Source organism: Schistocerca americana, chromosome 4 (genome assembly GCF_021461395.2).
Source record: "Schistocerca americana isolate TAMUIC-IGC-003095 chromosome 4, iqSchAmer2.1, whole genome shotgun sequence".
Classification (NCBI taxonomy): domain Eukaryota; kingdom Metazoa; phylum Arthropoda; class Insecta; order Orthoptera; family Acrididae; genus Schistocerca; species Schistocerca americana.
Genome location: NC_060122.1, coordinates 805,791,073 through 805,814,007, shown reverse-complemented (window position 1 = coordinate 805,814,007; position 22,935 = coordinate 805,791,073).

The following is a 22,935-nucleotide window of genomic DNA, read 5'->3' as shown; positions in this document are numbered from 1 at the left end:
GCATTTCACTTCTCGCGAATACGACTGCGTTGTCTTGCCAACTGCACCGAAACACTCGATGATAAGAGGAAGGGAACCTTGAACAGTGAAAATGATCACTTCTGCATAACACGTTGTTATAGTGATGCATATGTCCATTATAGCTCTTTCGTCAGAATAAGGGCGCTCAGTTATCATTTATTTAGTTGGTGCTACACAGTGCTGATAATCAGTTCCTGATCACGGCTCACACGAATTCTCTACTTTTATCAGCTCAGGTCATGAACTCCGCAATATGGACAAAACCCTCTTGTGACTCTTCAGGCTATCCCGGCGGATATGTTGTAAATAGTCTTCACGAGTTTGCCGTGAAGAGTATTTACAAAACACTTCTTACTGGCAGTACCCGAACTAGCAACAAGCTTGTGATCCTATCGTGACCGCTCTCTCTGTAACACATCAGTAGGCCATGTCGTAAAAGTGTAGCAATTTTAGGCTAAATAATACTATTCTTCTTACAAAACTGGTCCCTTTATACCCCAAACTAACCAATTAACCGATCTCACAAAAGATAAAATATTGTCTTCAATACCGTAGCAGACAGATGGAAGACAAAAAGTATTTGAAGGAATGAAATTGTGGAATAAAGAGATTCGTTTGAAAATGTTTCCGAGCAAAAACACTCCAGGTTGCGAAATTATTAAATGCCATGACAAGTTTCACCTTTTTGGGGCATCATCAGATTGCGTAAAAGTAGCTGGATGCATGACCCATCAGTTCATAAAAGCACATATGATGTAAAGTAGACACTGAGGTGTAAGAGTTACTAATACACATTATATGTGGTTATATGACTGATGGATCACGTATTCAGCTACTCTTACACAATCTGACGATGCCCCAAACGGTTTAAACGCGTCATTGACATTAATTCTGCAGCCGAGACTTTGCGTTCTGAAACACTTTCAAATAGGTTTCTGTAGCATCCTGACACGATGGAATGGGAAAATCATTTGAAAATACTTATCTACCGAAGATATTTTTAAATATAACAGTTAACTTTTGTGAAACAAACTTTAGAAACTGCAGTCTGTCCGCTTGTTACATGGCAGTTTATTCCCAAACCTGTTTTATAATTTAATATGCAGATTCCAATAGTCAGTCAAGTCAAATCACTAATGCTGAATGACAACTTCAAGGAATATTCACTACTGCCAATGACTGCGCAAGGAATATTCATTACTGCCAATGACTGCATTTCTAGTTGTTTCTGTATCTTTTCTCCTGTTGGTAAGGTGAGAGAGTCTTGTAATTACGGCAGCCTAGGGGCTTTTAACTGGTTCACAAAAGGGAAATGTCGCTTAGGGGCCCGGCCGCTGTGACCGAGCGGTTCTAGGTGCTTCAGTCCGGAACCGCACTGCTGCTACGTCGGCAGGTTCGAATCCTGCCTCGGGGATGGATGTGTGTGATGTCCTTAGGTTAGTTAGGTTTAAGTAGTTCTAAGTCTAGGGGACTGATGACCTCAGATGTTAAGCCCCGTAGTGCTTAGAGCCATTTAAACCATCACTTAGGGGAACGGAATAGGCGTAAAGTAGTTTTCCGCTGAAAGCTGTTCTCTTCGCGAGTATAGAGCAGCGCAGGTCAGAGTGCCATCCCAGCACAGCAGGGCATGGAGTGAGGACAGGTAGGGTGCCATAAAACTGCAAAGTGTGGAGAGCTGAAGGAATCCTTTTCACCAAAGTTCAGGCTCTGAAAGGGATGTAATGTGGGAGCTTAAGCCAGGTAGAGACTGCTGGAATGTTTCTTCAAATTTTACTAAGGGGTTCTCTTGCTGGCTCATAGTAATAATTTCAGTAGAGGGGATGAGTTCCTGCATGTTTGTACGTGAATGTCAGTTGATTGGCCATTTCTGAAAATGTGTCATGTACTGGGAGACATTTTCTGCCTTCTTCCCCACGCGATCACACCTTATTGATTAACCACGAAAAAATCCACGAGAGTAAGAAATTGTTATGCTTGTTTCATAAACTACAGAGTGATTCAAAAAGAATACCACAACTTTAAAAATGTGTATTTAATGAAAGAAACATAATATAACCTTCTGTTATACATCATTACAAAGAGTATTTAAAAAGGTTTTTTTTCACTCAAAAACAAGTTCAGAGATGTTCAATATGGCCCCCTCCAGACACTCGAGCAATATCAACCCGATACTCTCTGTAGCATATCAGGCGTAACAGTTTGGATAGCTGCTGTTATTTTTCGTTTCAAATCATCAATGGTGGCTGGGAGAGGTGGCCGAAACACCATATTCTTAACATACCCCCATAAGAAAAAATCGCAGGGGGTAAGATCAGGGCTTCTTGGAGGCCAGTGATGAAGTGCTCTGTCACGGGCTGCCTGGCGGCCGATCCATCGCCTCGGGTAGTTGACGTTCAGGTAGTTACGGACAGATAAGTGCCAATGTGGACTCTCCATACAGTTGATTGTGGAATTTGCAGCTCTCTGCTAGCTCTGCGAGTCGATTTTCCTGGGCTGCGAACAAATGCTTGCTTGATGCGTGCTACATTTTCATCACTCGTTCTCGGCCATCCATAACTTTTCCCTTTGCACAAACACCCATTCTCTGTAAACTGTTTATACCAACGTTTAATACACCACCTATCAGGAGGTTTAACACCATACTTCGTTCGAAATGCACGCTGAACAACTGTCGTCGATTCACTTCTGCCGTACTCAATAACATAAAAAGCTTTCTGTTGAGCGGTCGCCATCTTAGCATCAACTGACGCTGACGCCTAGTCAACAGCGCCTCAAGCGAACAAATGTACAACTAAATGACACTTTATAGCTCCCTTAATTCGCCGACAGATAGTGCTTAGCTCTGCCTTTTGTCGTTGCAGAGTTTTAAATTCCCAAAGTTGTGGTATTCTTTTTGAATCACCCTGTATTATTGGTCGGGACTCGCAAGGACCGCTGCAGTTGGTGAGCCAGATTCTAACTCTATCAGAACGGGTTAAGTTTCATACAGAAAAGTTGGAAGACAGTTGCTTCGGGGGCACTGCAGTATGCTGGGCCTTTGAGCTGCAGAGTGAAATGTCTATAACTTAGAGTGGAATACAGAGGCCGAGCTGAAATTGCCTCAACCACCGCCACCTTCTGCCCCTGCACATGTTGCGAGTGGTTAGCATAGGCCGTCGTTGCAGCCAGTGAGAGCGGGCCGAGTGTAGAGTCAGTTACTTTGCATCAGGATTTCATTTGGCAGATCAAATTTTCACACCAACTAGTTGCAACCATTGTGCACTTAGGCGAGAGTACTGGTGTTCGTTCACGCTTTCCTGGAACTTTTCTTTAGATCATTAACATTTTCCACAATCATTGACCACATTGGCGACATCGTTTTATATCGTTGTTTTATGCATCCACCCACCTGTTAGAAGGCTACATCTAAATCTACGTCTACATCCATACTCCGAAAGCCACCTGACGGTGTGTGGTGGAGGGTACTTTGAGTACCTCTATCGGTTCTCCCTTCTATTCCAATCTCGTATTGTTCGTGGAAAGGAAGATTGTCGGTATGCCTCTGTGTGGGCTCTAATCTCCCTGATTTTATCCTCATGGTCTCTTCGCGAGATATACGTAAGAGGGAGCAATATACTGCTTGACTACTCGGTGAAGGTATGTTCTCGGAACTTCAACAAAAGCCCGTACCGAGCTACTGAGCGTCTCTCCTGCAAAGTCTTCCACTGGAGTTTATCCATCATCTCCGTAACGCTTTCGCGATTACTAAATGATCCCGTAACGAAGCGCGCTGCTTTCCGTTGGCTCTTCTCTATCTCTTCTATCAACCTTATCTGGTACGGATCACACACTGCTTAGCAATATTCAAGCAGTGGGCGAACAAATGTACTCTAACGTACTTCCTTTGTTTTCGGATTGCATTTCCTTAGGATTCTTCCAATGAATCTCAGTCTGGCATCTGCTTTACCGACGATCGACTTTATATGATCATTCCATTTTAAATCACTCCTAATGCCTACTCCCAGATAATTTATGCAATTAACTGCTTCCAGTTGCTGAATGATAAGGGATCTTTCTTTCTATGTATTCGCAGCACATTACACTTGTCTACACTGAGATTCAATTCTCATTCCCTGCACCATGCGTCAATTCGTTGCAGATCCTCCTGCATTTCAGTACAATTTTCCACGGTTTATATTCGGGATCCTTGTTCACTTGTTAAATTCTCGTATTCTTAAGCAGCAGTATGGAAATTGTGATGGAATACACTTTTCGTATTTATTTATTCCCCTAAATAGTTCCAGCGACAAATATCGCCATCGTCAGTGGATGCTTTGCATCTAGAACATACAGATAAATAGCACAGTTACGAAATACTGTAAAAGCGGCTGCAAGAGAGTATACGAGAAACTATGTACCAGCCTAGTAAGCACAAAAACTGTGTCCACAACACTACCGCAATGCCAACTGGATAACGCTGACGTTTTTGTATTTGTTTACTAACAGCCGCTCACACAATTGCGGATGATGGGGTGTTTTATAGCTATGCGGTTTTTCTGCATGTTTTAGATTTAAAGAATCCGCTGATGAAGGCGACGTTTGTCGCTGAAACTAGTCTGGGGAATAAATAACAGAAGTGTTTTCCATCAAGGCGGACTCGCAGTTCCCGTATTGTTGTTTTTGTATGCAAACACGGACCTCCTGGAAGAGTTCAAAGATGAAATTATTGCTTGTATTCTTGGTTCAGTGGGTAAATCACTTTTTAATGTCTTTTGGCAATAAACCAGTTTGTTACAGTGTTATTAGTTTCCTTGCACAATTTCATTCATCCTATTATCAGCATGTCCGTGTGAACTGAGGTACGAATATATTCCTGCTTAATTGTGCCAACGATATTAATTTTCACTTAATAAGCCATTATCTGTCGCTTGTTTCTTTTAAATTCGCATGACTTTATGGGGACCTTACCGTGCCTGTAGGTCACCGAGTATAGTTTCTATAGCACCTGAGGGGTACGCTAAAGAGCTCTACCGTCACCTCTCACATTTCACCATTTTACTAGTGCACTGTTTTTCTTCCTTGATGAATTCTGGTTGTTATTTGCGTTTCTTGTCAGTAATTTGTCAGAAACTAGAGCCAACTTTAAGAATCGGTTTGTTTTCTTCTAAATCACTCACAAAACTGTAAATTATAGGAGACCTGAACCAAACGAAGAGTTAAAAGGAGAATGGAAACTGTTCCACACAGCTGTTATTCGCCAAACGCAGATGTCTCATATGCCCAGATACCCAGCCTGCCAAAAAAAGTGAGGCACCGAGAAGGGAAGGATTAAACGAAATGAAACGTCACAGATTCACATGATATATTTTGTTTCTTAAGTGATTACAAAATGGAGTACAGTTCACAAAGATCTTTTCAGTACATCTGCATCTACATGGATACTCTCCAAACCACATTTAAGTGCCTGGCAGGGGGTTCATCGAACCACTTTCACAATTATCTATTATTCCAATCTGCATATACATCTAGATGGATACTCTGCAAATCACATTTAAGTGCTTGGCAGAAGGTTCATCGAACCACCTTCAGAATTCTCTATTATTCCAAATTCTCTATTATTTCAATCTCGTATAGCGCGATGAAAGAACGAACACCAATATCTTTCCGTACGAGCTCTGATTTGCCTTATTTTATCAAGGTGGTCAATTCTCCCTATGTACGTCGACGTCAACAACATATTTTCGCATTCGGAGGAGAAAGTTGGTGATTCAAATTTCGTGACAAGATTCCGTCGCAACGAAAAACACCTTTCCTTTAATGATGTCCAGCCCAAATCCTGTATTATTTCAGAGACACTCTCTCCCCTATTTCGCGATAGTGCAAATCGTCTGCCCCTCTTTGAACTTTTTCGATGTACTCTGTCAATCCCATTTAGTAAGGATCACACACCGCGCAGCACTATTCTAAAAGATGGCGGACAAGCGTAGCGTAGGCAGTGTCCTTAGTAGATCTGTTACATTTTCTAATTGTCCTACCAATAAAACGCAGTCTTTGGTTAGCCTTCCCCACAACATTTTCTCTGTGTTCCAATTTAAGCTGTTCGTAATTGTGATTCTTAAGTACTTAGTTGAATTTAGATTTGACTGATTTCTCGTGTAACCCAAGTTAACGGATTCCTGTATAGCCCTCATGTGGATGCCCTCACACTTTTCGTTATTTGGGGTCAGTTGCCAATTTTCGCACCGGTATGACGTTGGACGCCCTGTGGCGTGGAGCCTAAATGCATGCACCGATTCAGTTGCGAAAAATGTCACAAAGCCGCCGCATCCTCTTCTGAGACACACGCTAGCCCGCAACTGTTTCAACTGGTCCTTCATTTCCTGGGTACTGTCACTGTAACAGAACTGAAGTCCGGGCTGGCACCAGCATGTTCTATCGGAGAGAGACCTGGCGAACCGGCTGGGCATAGGACTACCCAGATATCACGCAGACAGTTCATAGAGACACGAGCCAAGCTTTTTCCTGTTCCAAAGTGGCAGCATGATCCTGTCGCATGAGAAGTAACACATGAGGACGCCGGATGTCCCTGATCTACTGATGTGCTGCCAGAGTTCCTTAAATCAGTACCAGCTGGGACCTGAAGTCGTCATATCCAATGGCTCCCCACACCATAACGCCCGGAATAGCACTATGAGACTCTCCAAAACAACGGAAGAATGAGACCTCTCTGCAGGATGCCATACTCGCCGACGACAATTGAGGCGTCGAGATCAGTAAGGGGATATGTCACTCAATTGATGTTCTGAGATATATTGAGAAAACTGTATAATTATGAATAGCGTTATTCCCAAATCTTATAGTTAGTCCCAAAGACTCGTGAGGAAGAATGCAATGTTATACCAACAATCTATAATCATAGGATGAAGGCAACTAATAGAAAATGATAATAGAAAATGACTGACATTTCCCCATCTTGATTTAAACAACAGTCATTGTACTGAAATATTGACTTAAGAGGCACAGTCTGTCCACTCGGCGTTTAGACATGCTATGGAGTCGAATAATTACGCTTTCTTGCATACCATAGTTTCCTTGAAGCAAACTTCAACCTGCAGATACAAGTGAATTAGTATCATAAAACAAAAATCTACATAATCGTAATACTGTAAATACCTATTAAATATATGCCTTAACTATTTGCCTTAAAGATTTTACAAAACATGTATCAAAGATGTACGTAATTCGGGAACGAAATGGTTAATAAAACAATATTACAGTTGTCATGCCAGTTACCTTATAATAATAATAATTTGCTGTCCTTCCACGATTAGTAGTGGAATTTGGGGATGGTCTCCTTGCTTTTGGAAAGAAGGGAAGAATGTGAGTTGAATTCTGTCAACAATAGTTCTATCCCAGGAAATAAGAACTTCTCAAAACATTTACGCCGGCATCTGTAAACAGATATTAGCGTATTATTAACCTATATACTCCACGAATAACATATTTTTACCGATTTCCTATATTACAACTAAAACATAAATTTCAACTTTGCGTCCATGAAAGGAATTTATATTCGCATTTTAGTACAAGGTTTCTACACAATTTGCCTCTGCTACAGAATATTACATTGTGTACAGAGAATTCAAACAATGAACATTGTATGACTGTTCACCTGCAATCTGCACCTGTTTCCATCCTGGGAACAATGTTTCCTCTCCAGTTGGCATGCTCCAAACCCTTGACCTTCTTTTGTTTAATCACATTCCTCTTCCACAATTCGGGGCGTCTTTTCTTCCTTCTAAATTCATGTAAATCGTCTTCGGACGGTTCTGTCACCGAAGCCATTTTGAAATCTCACAGCTGATTACTCCGAACCGCTACAGTGCTGCCCGCACGCCTCACGTCTCTGTGACAAGACCTCTGTCTGCACGAAACGCAATTTCAACACTGATTTTGACATGGAAAAATCGCTTAACGAGTCCCAATTTGGAACCAACAGATGCGGAATCGTGTGAAAATTCCAACTACAGTAATAACTCACATACCCCAGAAACGATGACAAGTCGCGTTTCTGATCTCAACGCCTCAGTTACCAGGGATAGTGCAGAACCAGGTTTCATCACTGAACACAGTACGACCTCATTCATGCATTATGGTCTCACACACTGCTGCAGAAGCAGCCGTTTGCGTTGTGGTGTTAACAGCAGCCTGCATATGGGACGATAATTCACTAGCCCTACCGCTGCCGCCGCCATTGCCCGACCACTGATGGGGGACGACACTGCTGCAGCGAGTCCATTTCACTTGTTCTAAGACATTAGGCGCGGATGTGAAGGGGCTACGATGTGCTCGGTGCACTGACGACTGATCTCTCATGTCGTGGTTACATATGTTCGAGCGGAACCCTGACGATGCTTATGCTTGTCCTGACGTTCATGTACAGTCCAACAACTTGCCACTGCCACATCAGAAAACCCCAGATATCTGAACATTGCAGGATAGGATCAGCTAGCCAAATGGAGGCCCCCAATGAGGCCCCTTTCAAACTCTCGTCAGATTCTGATAATGCTGTCTCAAACGAATAAGGTGAATCTCTCTGTTCCTCGCAGTGATCTCTCAACATCTGACGCTGTTCACACTCCTTATTTACCCTACCAGACCTCGTACATAACAACACAAAACGCGCGCAACACTACTGCACTCTGTACTTCACTTGCTTTGTCAACCAGTGTACGAGAAGAGAAAAATGCATTTCCTTCGTCAGCATAATGTTGTATACGGCTTGCACCGAGCTGTGCCAGTAATGATAGCTAGATCACAAAACGCACTTCCGACGTGTTCGTGATCAAATGAAGTATCGAGAAGCACTAATAAAGCCATTTTCCATTTTTACATTCGATTTTCCTCCATTACATTTGTTGCAGATTTCCGCCAATCTCTTGTACTGAAGGCACAAGGAAATGACTGACATTAGGTGCTAGTGGGCATTGCTTTAATCAATGGGGAAAGTTGAAAATTTGTACTACACCGGGATTTGAACGCAGGGCCCGTGCTTACTAGGCAGATGCGCTGATCGCTGCGCCATCCGGACACAGTGGACTATGCTGGCACGCGTCCCATCAGACCCAAATTCTCAACCTATCTGATCACTACTGGTGTAGATACGTAATTTTGTACTGAAGATGAATCACGATTGTTGTGTGGCTAAACAAGACACGATTACTTCCTTCTGTATAAATTTTCACGTGGCAGCTCCTCTTGTTCTAGCATCTCCACTCTTGGTCACAGTAGAATTCACTTTCCCTTAATGTCTCAATGTCAAGTTTTTATAACGTAAGAGTTTCAGTGGGGGCAACGGCCTTGCCGCAGTGGATACACCGGTTCCCGTGAGATCACCGAAGTTAAGCGCTGTTGGGCGTGGCCGGCTCTTGGATGGGTGACCATCCAGCCGCCATGCGCTGTTGCCATTTTTCGGGGTGCACTCAGCCTCGTGATGCCAATTGAGGAGCTACTCGACCGATTAGTAGCGGCTTCGGTCAAGAAAACCATCTTAACGACCGGGAGAGCGGTGTGCTGACCCCACGCCCCTCCTATCCGCATCCTCCTCGGAGGATGACACGGCGGTCGGATGGTCCCGGTAGGCCATTCGTGGCCTGACGACGGAGTTAAAAAAAAAAAAAGAGTTTCAGTATCCTCTCAGTACACATTATATTTTATACTGCTCTCCACCTCCAGTATCACTATCCTACACGTCGAACTACACTTTTCAGTATCTTACGGCCTCGTCACTAGAGCCAGCACTATGGTGCTAGTCTTTGTCGCCAGCTACAACCCCCTTCACCGTAAGGTGGCGTAGTGGACGCATCTGTTTGGTTGGAAACGCAATTGTCTTCCTCAGTGATAAATTGTTGAATTCCATTAGCGACACTAATGCATCCTTCGTCGTGCTTTTCTCAATCACAGTGTTCGTGCCTGTTCTCCCAGAACAAGCTAATGGCCTGTTTTGATCGCATTGATCATCTACGCTAGTGACTAGTGACTAGTCCCATGGCGTCGGTGTTTCCGACAGTCCGCCTCTAAACTGCTCCCCTTCGCCTGTACGATTTTGCACAACGTTTAGTGTCAAAGAAACGTCTTAAACTACTACTTCGGTTTCAAATAGAAGAACATATTGTCGACGCCGAGGTCGTTAGAGACGGACACAGATAATTATTCTATTTATTTTGTCGCGGAAGAAGCTCAGTAGCACAGTCATCACGGAGTGGTGGTTGTGGTCCTAGACTGTTACATGGCGGGTCATGAGTTCAAAACTCACCTGAAGTGCGAAATTTTAATTTCTATATTCGGTTCGATTACATTCTAGAACTATCCACAAATGTCAAGAATCATTGCACTAGAATGTTCTGTAACTGTATGTATACCATATGTCTTCTGGCCGGATGCAGTTCGCTCAGCGCTCTTTTATGTGCAAGTGCTGAATACACCTTCGTTAAGTGATGTGAGTGTCCATCATTCATCTAATTACACCTTCTTCTACGTGACAATTTATTTATTAACGCTACGGAATAACCCACCACCTTGGTAAATATGGTGGGTCATTTCCTACTAAAAACTAGACAATTTACAGAATTTTAGTGCTTCTCTTGTCTTTTATATAATTAAATTGTTAATTAAAAAAGAAAAAGAAAAGAAACACGAGATACATAAAGTAGAATTGGGGAAAAAACAAATTTTACTTTATTCTTAGGAAGAAAATAGTACACGAAAGGAAATATTTAGGCAGCAAAAGAGGTCCCTTTACCTAGCTATTTCCAGTGGGAGAGCTTCGGTAAATTCTTCGAGCCTGTCTCACCTGAATTATCATATTTTATTCCACAATGGCTACTACTATATGTACGTAAGTTGTGGTATTAACTCTACGTGATTTGTGTATAAGATCTGATACTACAATTACTTCCTCTGAAGGTGACCTTGGTCCACCCTGAAGGGCGTTTCTTGTCAATGTCGTACGTTTGTGTGCGAGTATTTACGTCTTATTATTCTGCATGTGTATGTTTATGCACAATTTTGTAAGTTTCACATGTTTTATAGTTTGCATCTTATATATTTCACAAATTACATTTACATGTTTGAAAATAATGATCCAGAGAACTAAATGATTTCTTGTTTCACTCGTACAAACAGAAAACTTCGTTGTTTTATTTCTATTACTAACTTGTTTCTAGAATTCATGTTTAAGACACATAATGATGGGAAAGTGAAACAATGGAAAATCTGAAGCTGAATTACTCGTCTGGCATATGGGCCCACTAGTATCCCATCGCCACTGCATTGTCTTAAACACCTTGCCAACTCTCTCCGTGCTAGGGAAAACTACAATGTTGGACAACATGTTAAAGTGTAAGCACGCTTATGAATGTTGTGAAGGGACGTTAGGTCGTCGTAAAACCGGCTTTTTGAGCACTCCAGCATTACTCCACAATAAACACAGCCTCGTTGCGGTGTTGTAATTGCACACGAATTAGACAGTTTATCTTTTCCTTTGTGCAGAAAATTCAGTTACCTTCTTCCTTGTCGCAGCTGGCGTGTAATTAAGCTACGTAAACCATCTCACACGCTCCCGCATTGTCTTCTTGGGCCGTTAAGCACCAACTGGAAGCGATGTTTTTTGTCTTCTTTTTTTTCGTTGGCGTTGAGCTACAGAACACTTGCGAGTGAATTCGTCACATGTTTGCACCTGTATCACGAGTGAATATTAAGTGTGCCCACTATTAGGTATTACTAATAGGTATTGTTAATAGCCTACTGAAACTCAGAGTCAAACGAAACTCGTTAAATGCCTTTCCGCCCTCTCGCGAACGGCTCGGCATGACAAACAGACGCCCACTTGTCAGCGGTTGACCGTAACGCTGCCAAAAATCCCAATGAGAGTTGTTTTCTCGGGTTCCTTCTGCAGCCGGCGAAAAAAAAAGATAGAAGAACGTAGCAGTCAACCAGGCGAACAAAAAAGATCCACAAGGAACAAACAGATTCTGGGAAGAGGTGCAACATGTCATCTCCAGATTTTTCCAACAAACACAGTCATCCTTCTTGGAGACTTCAGTGTGCAGCATGGCAAATAAAGAGAAATTCATGGACGTCGTTGAAGACTTCTCAGCTCTCCGAAGAACAAAAAGAACCAACCGCAAAGGAGAAGGATTTATAGTACTCGTCCTTCTTGTGAAATCTAGAGCCATCAAACATTTGCCTAGGTAACAAAAGATATGCCCTTCCCAAATTCCAATCTTCGTGAATTTCATATAGACTACGTTTCCACTGCATAGGGGGCGATACGAGAAATTCAAATATAGCTGACCTTACATATGATCACTATCTATCAAAGATGCACGTCTAGCTTTATCCCAGAAATACCAGGAGGGTTCAGGTGAAAAGGGTAATATAGTCGACTGAGAAAAGCTTAAAATCAGTCTACAGTTCAATGAGAAAATACACTATCTATAGGGAACGATGACTTCAGCAGTTTGGTCCCATAAGACCTGGTAACAAATGGAGGAAGCCATGAACAAAACAGGAAAGAGTAGGCAGTTTTGTTAGCTGAATCGAGGAATCAGCTCTGGTTGCCTCACGAACCCTATGCCAGGCACTTAAGTGTGATTTGCAGAGTGTCCACGTAGATGTAGACGTAGATGAAAGTGAGAAGCCAAAGAAGATTAACCTGATAAATGTGGAACTTGCAGAAGAGTAAATATAGCAGGAAGAACATTGTACCGCGAGAAATCGTGTAACAAGTCAATTTTGGAGTAAGATATAGCTTTGATAAATACCAAGAGCAGGATTCCAGAAAAATAAAACATGGGATTTCTATGAAATCTTAACGCACATGCAAGGCAAATGCACCCATCTGAGCTTACATTTCAGGGATCCCAAAGGAAAAGACGTTTAAAACGGCAAGATCAACCGTCAAACCCAGACGAAACACTTTGAATCTCTTCATAACTGGTAAGTTCCCAGGCACAGTTCACTTTTAAGAAAGCACGCAACACAGCACAGAGTCATCTCCACCTGCAAAACATGAAATTAGATGGATCATCCGGATCCTTAACTACAACGAAGCACTAGCTGCACAAGTAATATTTATTGCTGACCTCTGGAATCGTGTAAGTGACAGAGCAATAGATATGAAGTGGAATGACGCACGCCAGGTTGGTAGTCGGGAAAGCGAATGCTCGACTTCGTTTCATTGGGAAAATTTTGGGAAAGTGTAGAACGTTTAAAAGGAGACGACGTATAGAATGGTTGTGCCACACATTCTTGAATACTGCTCGAGTGTTTGGAACTCCACTAGCACCAGGTGAAGAAAGACATCGAAGCAATTCAGAGACGTGATGCTAGATTTGTTACCGGTAGGTTCGACAAACACAAGTATTACGCAGATGTTTCGTGAACTCAAATGGGAATCCATGGAGGGAAGACGACACTCTTTTCGTGAGGCACTATTGCGGAAATTTAGAGCACCGGCGTTTGAGGCCGAATGCAGATCGATTCTGCTGCCGCCAAAGTATATTTCGCGTATGGACCACCAAGGTAAGATGAAAGGCTGGTACATGCTTACAGACAGTCGCTTTCCCCTCGCTCTGTTTGGAAGTAGAACACGAGAGGAAATAACTAATACTAGTACTTGGTACATCTACATCTACGCGATTACGCTGCTATTCACAATTAAGTGCTTGGCAGAGGGTTCAATGAACCACCTTCAAGCTGTCTCTCTAAAGTTCCACTCTCGAACGGCGCGCGGGAAAAACGAGCACTTAAATTTTTCTGTGCGAGCCCTGATTTCTCTTATTTTATCGTGATGACCATTTCTCTCTATGTAGGTGGGTGTCAACAGAATGTATTCACAATCGGAGGAGAAAACTTTTGATTGAAATTTCATGAGAAAATCCCGTTACAACGAAAAACGCCTTTGTTTTAATGATTGCCACTCCAATTCACGTATCATGTCTGTGGCACTATCTCCCATATTTCGCGATAATACAAAACCAGCCTCCTTCTTTGAACTTTTTCAATATCAGCCGCCAGTGCCACCTGATACGGATCCCACACCGCACAGCAATACTCCAGAATAGGGCGGACAAGTGTAGTGTAAGCAGTCTCTTTAGTATATTTGTTGCACCTTCTAAGTGTCCTGCCGATGAATCGCAGCCATTGGTTTGCTCTACCCACAACATTATCTATGTGAATGTTCCAATTTAGATTATTTGTAAATTGTAATCCCTAAGTATTTAGTTGAATTTACAGCCTTCAGATTTGTGTCATTTATCGCGCAATTGAAATTTAGCGGATTTCTTTCAGTACTCGTGTGAATAACTTCACACTTTTCTTTATTAAGGGCCAATTGCCACTTTTCGCACCACACAGATATGTTACCTAAATCATGCCACGCCGGGTAGCCGCGCGTTCTAGGACGTCTTGTCACGGTTCGAGCGGCTGCCCCCGTCGGAGGTTCGAGTCCTCCCACGGGCACGGGTGTGTGTGTCGTCCTCAGCGTAAGTCAGTATAAGTTAGATTAAGCAGTGTGTAAGCTTAGGGACCGATGACTTCAGCAGTTTGGTCCCATAAGACCTTACCACCAATTTCATTTTTAATCTAAATAATTTTGCAATTCGTTTTGGTCATCTGATGACTTTACAAGACGGTAAATGACAGCATCATCCGCAAATAAACTAAGAGGGCTACTCAGATTGTCTCTTATGTAGTTAATATAGATCAGGAACAATAGAGGGACTATAACACTTCCTTGGTGAACGCCGGGTATTACTTCTGTTTTACTCGATGACTTCCCGTCTATTACTACGAACTGCGACCTTTCTGACAGGAAATCACGAATCCAGTCGCAAAACTGAGGCGAAATTCCATAGGCACACAATTTGGTTAGAAGACGCTTGTGAGGAACGGTGTCGAAAGCCTTCTGAAAATCTGAAAATATGCAGTCAATTCGAAATCCCCTAATAAGCAAATTGGGTTTGAAGCTCTTTTTTTCCGTGTTTGCTGTAGCAATATGTATGTTTTGGATAGGGTCCGCCTTTAGCAAAATACAATTCTGTTTTTTAACCCAAACATGTTTCACTGCAGTTGCAGCATCTTCAGTGGGCTTTTATCTTTCGTCTGTTAAAGATAAACAATGTTCTTAATGTTTGTATACATGTAACTATTAGTTTTTTAAATCGTAATTACAGATATTCGAAGAAAAACATAAATTATGAATTCATAACTTTTTCTGATGTGTTGTGTTTCTACAGTGACTGTTTTGTTCCACAGTTTGTCATCTGTAACCACTTACACCTTAAAGTAGATAAATTGTTTAAGCCAAAACTATGATCTGAAAATTGTTATTTCTATGCCTGGAATTAATTATTTATATGTGTGTTTCACTTTATATGTATGTTTCACTTACGCTTTCTTTTTCCTCATCTTCATGGCTGTGAAACACTATATACTGAGTTGCCACTGTTACTGTCACTCTTTACCAGCCATAAAACAAACATGGCGGGAAGTGGAACAGTTGAAGGTGTAAAACAAGATGGCTGACAGTGGAACAGTTGAAGGTGTTCCTGACGGTTGTTCTGAATCTTTCAGAGGTGTCTGTGATTTCTTGTGTGTGTGTGTGTGTGTGTGTGTGTGTGTGTGTGTGAAAAGGAAGAGAGAGAGACAGTGACAGTAGGTTTTAGGATTTCTTTTGGTGTGGTGTCTGTATATTCAGAAACTGACCACCAACAGCACAGCCATTCACAAAGATTCTAATCATCCGATAACACACAAACTAGCCGGCTTCCAGTGTATGCTGCACAGACTGAACAAGACCCCACTCACTGAAAACAACTACAAGAATGAATTACAGACAATCAGCCAAATAGCAGTAGAGAATGGATATGACACAAACACTATAGATAAACTGAACCACAAAATTTGAACAAAATTAAAAATGACACCCAACACACAAAAACAAAAGCTTCCTCATCAACTTACAAATACACAGAACCACATAAGAGAACACATGGACAAGAAATACCCACAATGACAAACAAGTGCTTCATTCTCACATACAACAACAAACCAGTCCACAGAATAGGCAACATACTCAAAAAAACAAGGGGTAAAAATAGCCTACAGGACAGGTAACACATAGAAAACTAAGGACAACCAACACAAGCACAGACAAACACAACACATCTGTAAACAGTTGCAGTGGCAACTCAATATATAATGTTTGACAGCGATGAAGATGAGAAAAAAGAAAACGTAAGTGGAAAGTGAAACATTATGTAAATAGACACACACACACTCACACACACACACACACACACACATACACACACACACACACACACACACACACACAGAATTAATTAATTTCAGGCATAGAAATAACAACTTTCAAATTGTACTTTTGGCTTAAACAATTTATCTACTTTAAGGTGTAAGAGGCTGCAGATGACAAACGGTGGAGCAAAACAGTCACTGTAGAAACATAAAACATCAGGAAAACCACACGATGTGGTAAAAAGGTATCAATTCATAATTTTTTTTTTTCAAATATCTGTAACTACGATTTAAAAAACTAATAGTTACATGTACACAAACAGTGAAGAACATTGTTTATCTTTAACAGATGAAAAATAAAAGCCCACTAAATATGCTGCAACTGTAGTGAAACATGTTTGGGTTAAAAAACAAAATTGTGTTTTTCTGAAGGCGGATCCTATCCAAAAACGTATGTATTGCCATGCCCTGTCGATAGCACTCATTACTCCATGGGTATAAGAGCTAGTTGCGTTCCACAAGAACGATATTTCCTGAATCCATGTTGACTATGTGTCAGTAAATTGCTTTGTTTCAGGTACTTCATAATGTTCGAATACTGTATATGTTCCAAAACCCTACTGCAAATCGACGTAAGTGATACGGGCCTGTAATTCAGCGGATTACTCATATTTCCCTTTTTGGGTATTGGTGTGACTTCAGCAACTTTCCAGCCTTTAGGTACGGAACCTTCTATGAGCGAGCGGTTGTATATAATTCCTAAATATAGAGCTACTGCAAACGCATGCTGTGAAACGAACCTGACTGGATACCATCTGGACAGCAAGCCTTGCCTTTATTATTTAGCTTTGCTACGCCGAGTATATCTACTTTTATGTTTCTCACCTTCGCAGTTGTTCTTGATTGGAATTCGGGAATATTTACTTCTTCTTCTTTGGTGAAGGAGTTTCGGAAAACCGTGTTTAATAGCTGTGCTTTAGTGGCACTGTCATCAGTGACTTCACCGTTGTTACCGCGTAGTGAAGGTACTCATTGCGTCTTGCAATGGTGTGCTTTATATATGACCAGAATCTCTTCGGGTTTTCTGCCGGATTCCGAGACAGAGTTTCTTTGTGGAACTTATTAAAAGCATCTCGCATTGAAGCACGCGCTGTATTTCGAACTACTACAAAACTTTGCCAATAGTGGTGATTTTGCGTTCTTTTAAATTTGGCATGCTTTTTTCGTTGCTTCTGCAACAGCGATCTGACCCGTTTTGTGGATCATGGAGGATCAGTAACATCACTTATTAATTTATGTGGTATATATCTCTCAATTGCCGTCGACACTATCTCTTTGAAATCATTCCACATCTTTTCTACGCTTCGTGATCAGATCGGAAGGAGTGGAGACTGTCTCTTAAAAAGGCTTTAAGAGCATTTTTATCAGCTTTTTTAAATAGATGTACTTTGCGTTTCTTTTTGATGGTTGTGGGTGTTACGGTATTCAGCCTAGCAGCAACTGCCTTGTGGTCGCTAATCCCTGTATTCGTCATGATACTCCTATTTGTCAAGGATTATTTGTTGCTAGGAGGTCAGGCATACTTTCGCAACCATTTACGCTTCGAGTAGGATCATGAACTAATTGTTCAAAATAATTTTCTGAGAAAGCATTCAGTACAATTTTGGATGACGTTTTATGCCTGTCGCCGGCTTTAAATGTATAATTTTTCCACCGTATCGAAGATAAATTGAAGTCGCCACCGACTATAATTGTATGAGCGGGGTATCTATCAGAAATGAGACTCAAGTTTTCCTTGCACTGTTCAGCAAGTATGTCTTCTGAGTCGGAGGGTCGGCAAAATGATCCAATTAATAGTTTAGTCTGATTGTCGAGTATAGCCTCTACCCATACTATTTCACATGAACTATCTACTTCAATTTCACTACAAGGCAAACTACTTCTGACAGCAATAAACACTGCACCACCAACTGTATTTAATCTATCCATTCTGAACACCGTTAGATCGTTTGAAAAAATCTCGGCTGAACATATTTCCGGCTTTAGCCTGCTTTCTGTACCTATAACTATTTGAGCTTCAGCAGTGCTTTCTATTAGGACTTGGAGCTCTGGTTCTTTCCCAACACAGCTGCGACAATTTACAACTATAATTCCGATCATTTCTACAACTGCCTTACCGTGTTTTACATGCCCACTTTTAGACACAGACGCCCCTTCCGTGGTTTCCTGAGACCTTCTGACCTAAAAAACCGCCCAGTCTCTTTCATACAGTTCCCGCTATCCGTGTAGCCGCTTCCTGTGTCTAGTGGGCTCCTGACCTATTAAGCGGAACCCGGAAACCCACCACCCGATGGCGCAAGTCAAGGAATCTGTAGCCTACACGGTCACATAACCGCCTGAGCCTCTGATTCAGACCCTCCACTCGGCTCTGCACCAAAAGACCACAATCGTTTCTGTCGACGATGCTGCAGATGGTAAGCTCTGCCTTAGTCTCGGAAGCAAGACTGGCAGCCTTTACTATTTCTGCTAGCCTCCCAAAACCAGAGAGAATCTCCTCCGATCCAAAGCGCCACACGTATTGGTACTGACATGGGCCACCACCTGCAGTTGGCTGCACCCTGTACTCGTCATGGCATCTGGAAGCACCCTTTCCATATCCATAATGACTCCCCACGGTATGCACACGGAGTGCACACTGACCTCCTTCCCCTCCTTGACAGCCATGTTCCTAAGGGGCCCCGTTACGCGCCTAACGTTGGAGCTCCCAACTGCCAGCAAATCCAACCTCTGTGAATGCCCAGACCTTGCGGGCCGAGAAGCTTCCTCTGGAACAGGGTGGACAACTGCATCCGGCTCAGAAGCCTATTAGTCAAACGAACCGGGGACGTCCTGGGATCGGCCCCACGGAAAGTCTTTCGCTGCCTGCCAGACACTGTAATGATCTCCCACTCGACCACGGGTGAGGGGTCAACCTCAGAGCAGGCAGCACCCGGGGAGGTCACAGCAGTGGGCCGATCGGGGGACACGTGGGACGTGCTCGATGTCCCTCGCATTCCCGCGTCAGACCTCCCACAGTGATGCCCCTTGGCAGCAGCCTCAAGCTGTGTGACGGAAGCCAACACGGCCTGGAGCTGTGAGCAAAGGGTCAGCAACTCAGCTCGCATCTGTACACAGCAATCACAGTGCCTATCCATTTCTGAAGTCGCTCTTGTTTGAAACTCGGAAAGATATGTAATAAACAAGCTGTGTACTCACTTTATTAGGCGCAGGAACTCGCGGAGCTCTCTCACTGACGGTCCAATCGACACTAAGCTGTTCTAAGCAAAACAAACTAAAGCCTGTACAAACGAAAGCCTGTACGATACGAATGTCGATACAACGGTCGATTGCAACGGCGGTACTGTACGCTACACTGCTTTTGAAAGGTTGCTCTTAGTAAGGTCTCCAACTCCCAAGAAATTATAAAAATATACTACTAACTACACAGGTAACTGAAAAGAAGTCGCTCCTGGTGGAAGCTCGTAAAAATATGTAATAAACAAACTGTGTACTCGCCTTATTAACCGCAGGAACTCGCATTGCTCTCTCACTGACGATCTAACCGCCATGCACTGTGCGGTGGCTTGTGGAGAACGTATGTACATGTAGATGCAGAACCAAGCAGAGGTCATACACGAGATTCAGAAACTGAAACCTTACCCCACATTCACTATCTTCACAAAAAGGTAACAAATCTGATGTTAACTACCATCGTGACATCTTACTCGACAACGTACGAAATTTAGAACAGGACAGCACAACAGCTCGAGTCACAGTCTGGACAATATCAAGGAGGATTTAGAAAAGGATATTCTTGCGCCGAGAAAGTTACCAGTCATAGATCGGTTGTTTCGTATGTGAAATACAGAAACAATATGTTGTGGTCTTCGGCAAGTTCAAGAGGGTCACCGAATTTATCAATCGAAACATAACGTTCTAGCCGGCCGGGGTTGCCGAGCGGTTCTAGGCGCTACAGTCTGGAACCGCGTGACCGCTACGGTCGCAGGTTCGAATCCTGCCTCGGGCATGGATGTGTGTGATGTCCTTAGGTTAGGTTTAAGTAGTTCTAAGTTCTAGGGGGACTGTTGACCTTAGAAGTTAAGTCCCATAGTGCTCAGAGCCATTTGAACATAACGTTCTAATTCTAGAAGAATATTCAGTGTTCACAGAGAAGCAGAGATTCAGGAAATTCGCCATAAACAATCCAACACGATTCGAGAACCATAGTGGCATCAGTATCTACAACACTAGAGGGAAAAACTACCTTTATTACCCGTTATTATAGCTGTCAGTGGCTCAGAAAGGAGTTTAAAAGGCTGCAATAAAAATCTTCGATCATTTTTCCCAATAATGTAAGATGTCTCATAGGTTATTTAACATACTTATATGACCACATAAAGTGCAGTAGACAATAGTGTCATGAAGTGTTTAACATAAAAAAATTAAAATTTGATCTACACTCCTGGAAATGGAAAAAAGAACACATTGACACCGGTGTGTCAGACCCACCATACTTGCTCCGGACACTGCGAGAGGGCTGTACAAGCAATGATCACACGCACGGCACAGCGGACACACCAGGAACCGCGGTGTTGGCCGTCGAATGGCGCTAGCTGCGCAGCATTTGTGCACCGCCGCCGTCAGTGTCAGCCAGTTTGCCGTGGCATACGCAGCTCCATCGCAGTCTTTAACACTGGTAGCATGCCGCGACAGCGTGGACGTGAACCGTATGTGCAGTTGACGGACTTTGAGCGAGGGCGTATAGTGGGCATGCGGGAGGCCGGGTGGACGTACCGCCGAATTGCTCAACACGTGGGGCGTGGGGTCTCCACAGTACATCGATGTTGTCGCCAGTGGTCGGCGGAAGGTGCACGTGCCCGTCGACCTGGGACCGGACCGCAGCGACGCACGGATGCACGCCAAGACCGTAGGATCCTACGCAGTGCCGTAGGGGACCGCACCGCCACTTCCCAGCAAATTAGGGACACTGTTGCTCCTGGGGTATCGGCGAGGACCATTCGCAACCGTCTCCATGAATCTGGGCTACGGTCCCGCACACCGTTAGGCCGTCTTCCGCTCACGCCCCAACATCGTGCAGCCCGCCTCCAGTGGTGTCGCGACAGGCGTGAATGGAGGGACGAATGGAGACGTGTCGTCTTCAGCGATGAGAGTCGCTTCTGCCTTGGCGCCAATGATGGTCGTATGCATGTTTGGCGCCGTGCAGGTGAGCGCGACAATCAGGACTGCATACGACCGAGGCACACAGGGCCAACACCCGGCATCATGGTGTGGGGAGCGATCTCCTACACTGGCCGTACACCACTGGTGATCGTCGAGGGGACACTGAATAGTGCACGGTACATCCAAACCGTCATCGAACCCATCGGTCTACCATTCCTAGACCGGCAAGGGACCTTGCTGTTCCAACAGGACAATGCACGTCCGCATGTATCCCGTGCCACCCAACGTGCTCTAGAAGGTGTAAGTCAACTACCCTGGCCAGCAAGATCTCCGGATCTGTCCCCCATTGAGCATGTTTGGGACTGGATGAAGCGTCGTCTCACGCGGTCTGCACGTCCAGCACGAACGCTGGTCCAACTGAGGCGCCAGGTTTAAATGGCATGGCAAGCCGTTCCACAGGACTACATCCAGCATCTCTACGATCGTCTCCATGGGAGAATAGCAGCCTGCATTGCTGCGAAAGGTGGATATACACTGTACTAGTGCCGACATTGTGCATGCTCTGTTGCCTGTGTCTATGTGCCTGTGGTTCTGTCAGTGTGATCATGTGATGTATCTGACCCCAGGAATGTGTCAATAAAGTTTCCCCTTCCTGGGACAATGAATTCACGGTGTTCTTATTTCAATTTCCAGGAGTGTATATAAGATTTCTTTTCTTTTCATGAATCCATATACCGTAAAAATCTAACAAACTGCTTCAGCATATTTTTGTTGTTTATACTGATACCTTGAATTTAACCAAACAAATTAACACTGACAAAAATGAGAAGCTCACTGGAAACGTGAAGGGGCGGAATTCACGTACGAGTATAAGGCGCGGAAGATCTGCACCATGCTGCGAGTCCCACGACATTAATTTTTGTTTTTATTAAATTTCTCACAGCCTACTATGTCTCACGGGACGTGCCTGTGGTACCACTGTCAGATATCGGCCTTCATTCGTCATTCGCCCTGGAAGCATAATTGTCTACAAACCATCTTATTAGCCTGAAGTTCTCTGTTGCTTTTCTTGCCGTTCATTCAAACATCAACGCGTAACAAAAACTGGGCAAAAGCTTTTCACTTCTTTTCGTTGTGATTTAGATAATTGATCGTAATAGCATAAAAATTATAATCTTTGACAACGATCTTTCTTCTACAGCACATCAAGTCTATAAAGTAGAACTACTTTAAGGGGCTCCGGAAAGGCTCAAAATCATGAAAAGTTCAATTTTTACTTTTTTGCGTTTTCTGAATCTGCAGACTATTACCTTTTAATAGATATATAATTTATTCAATTCCGAAGACTACAACTGTTTTTAAATTTTTTTTGAAATGTGTTCTACATGGGCGTGA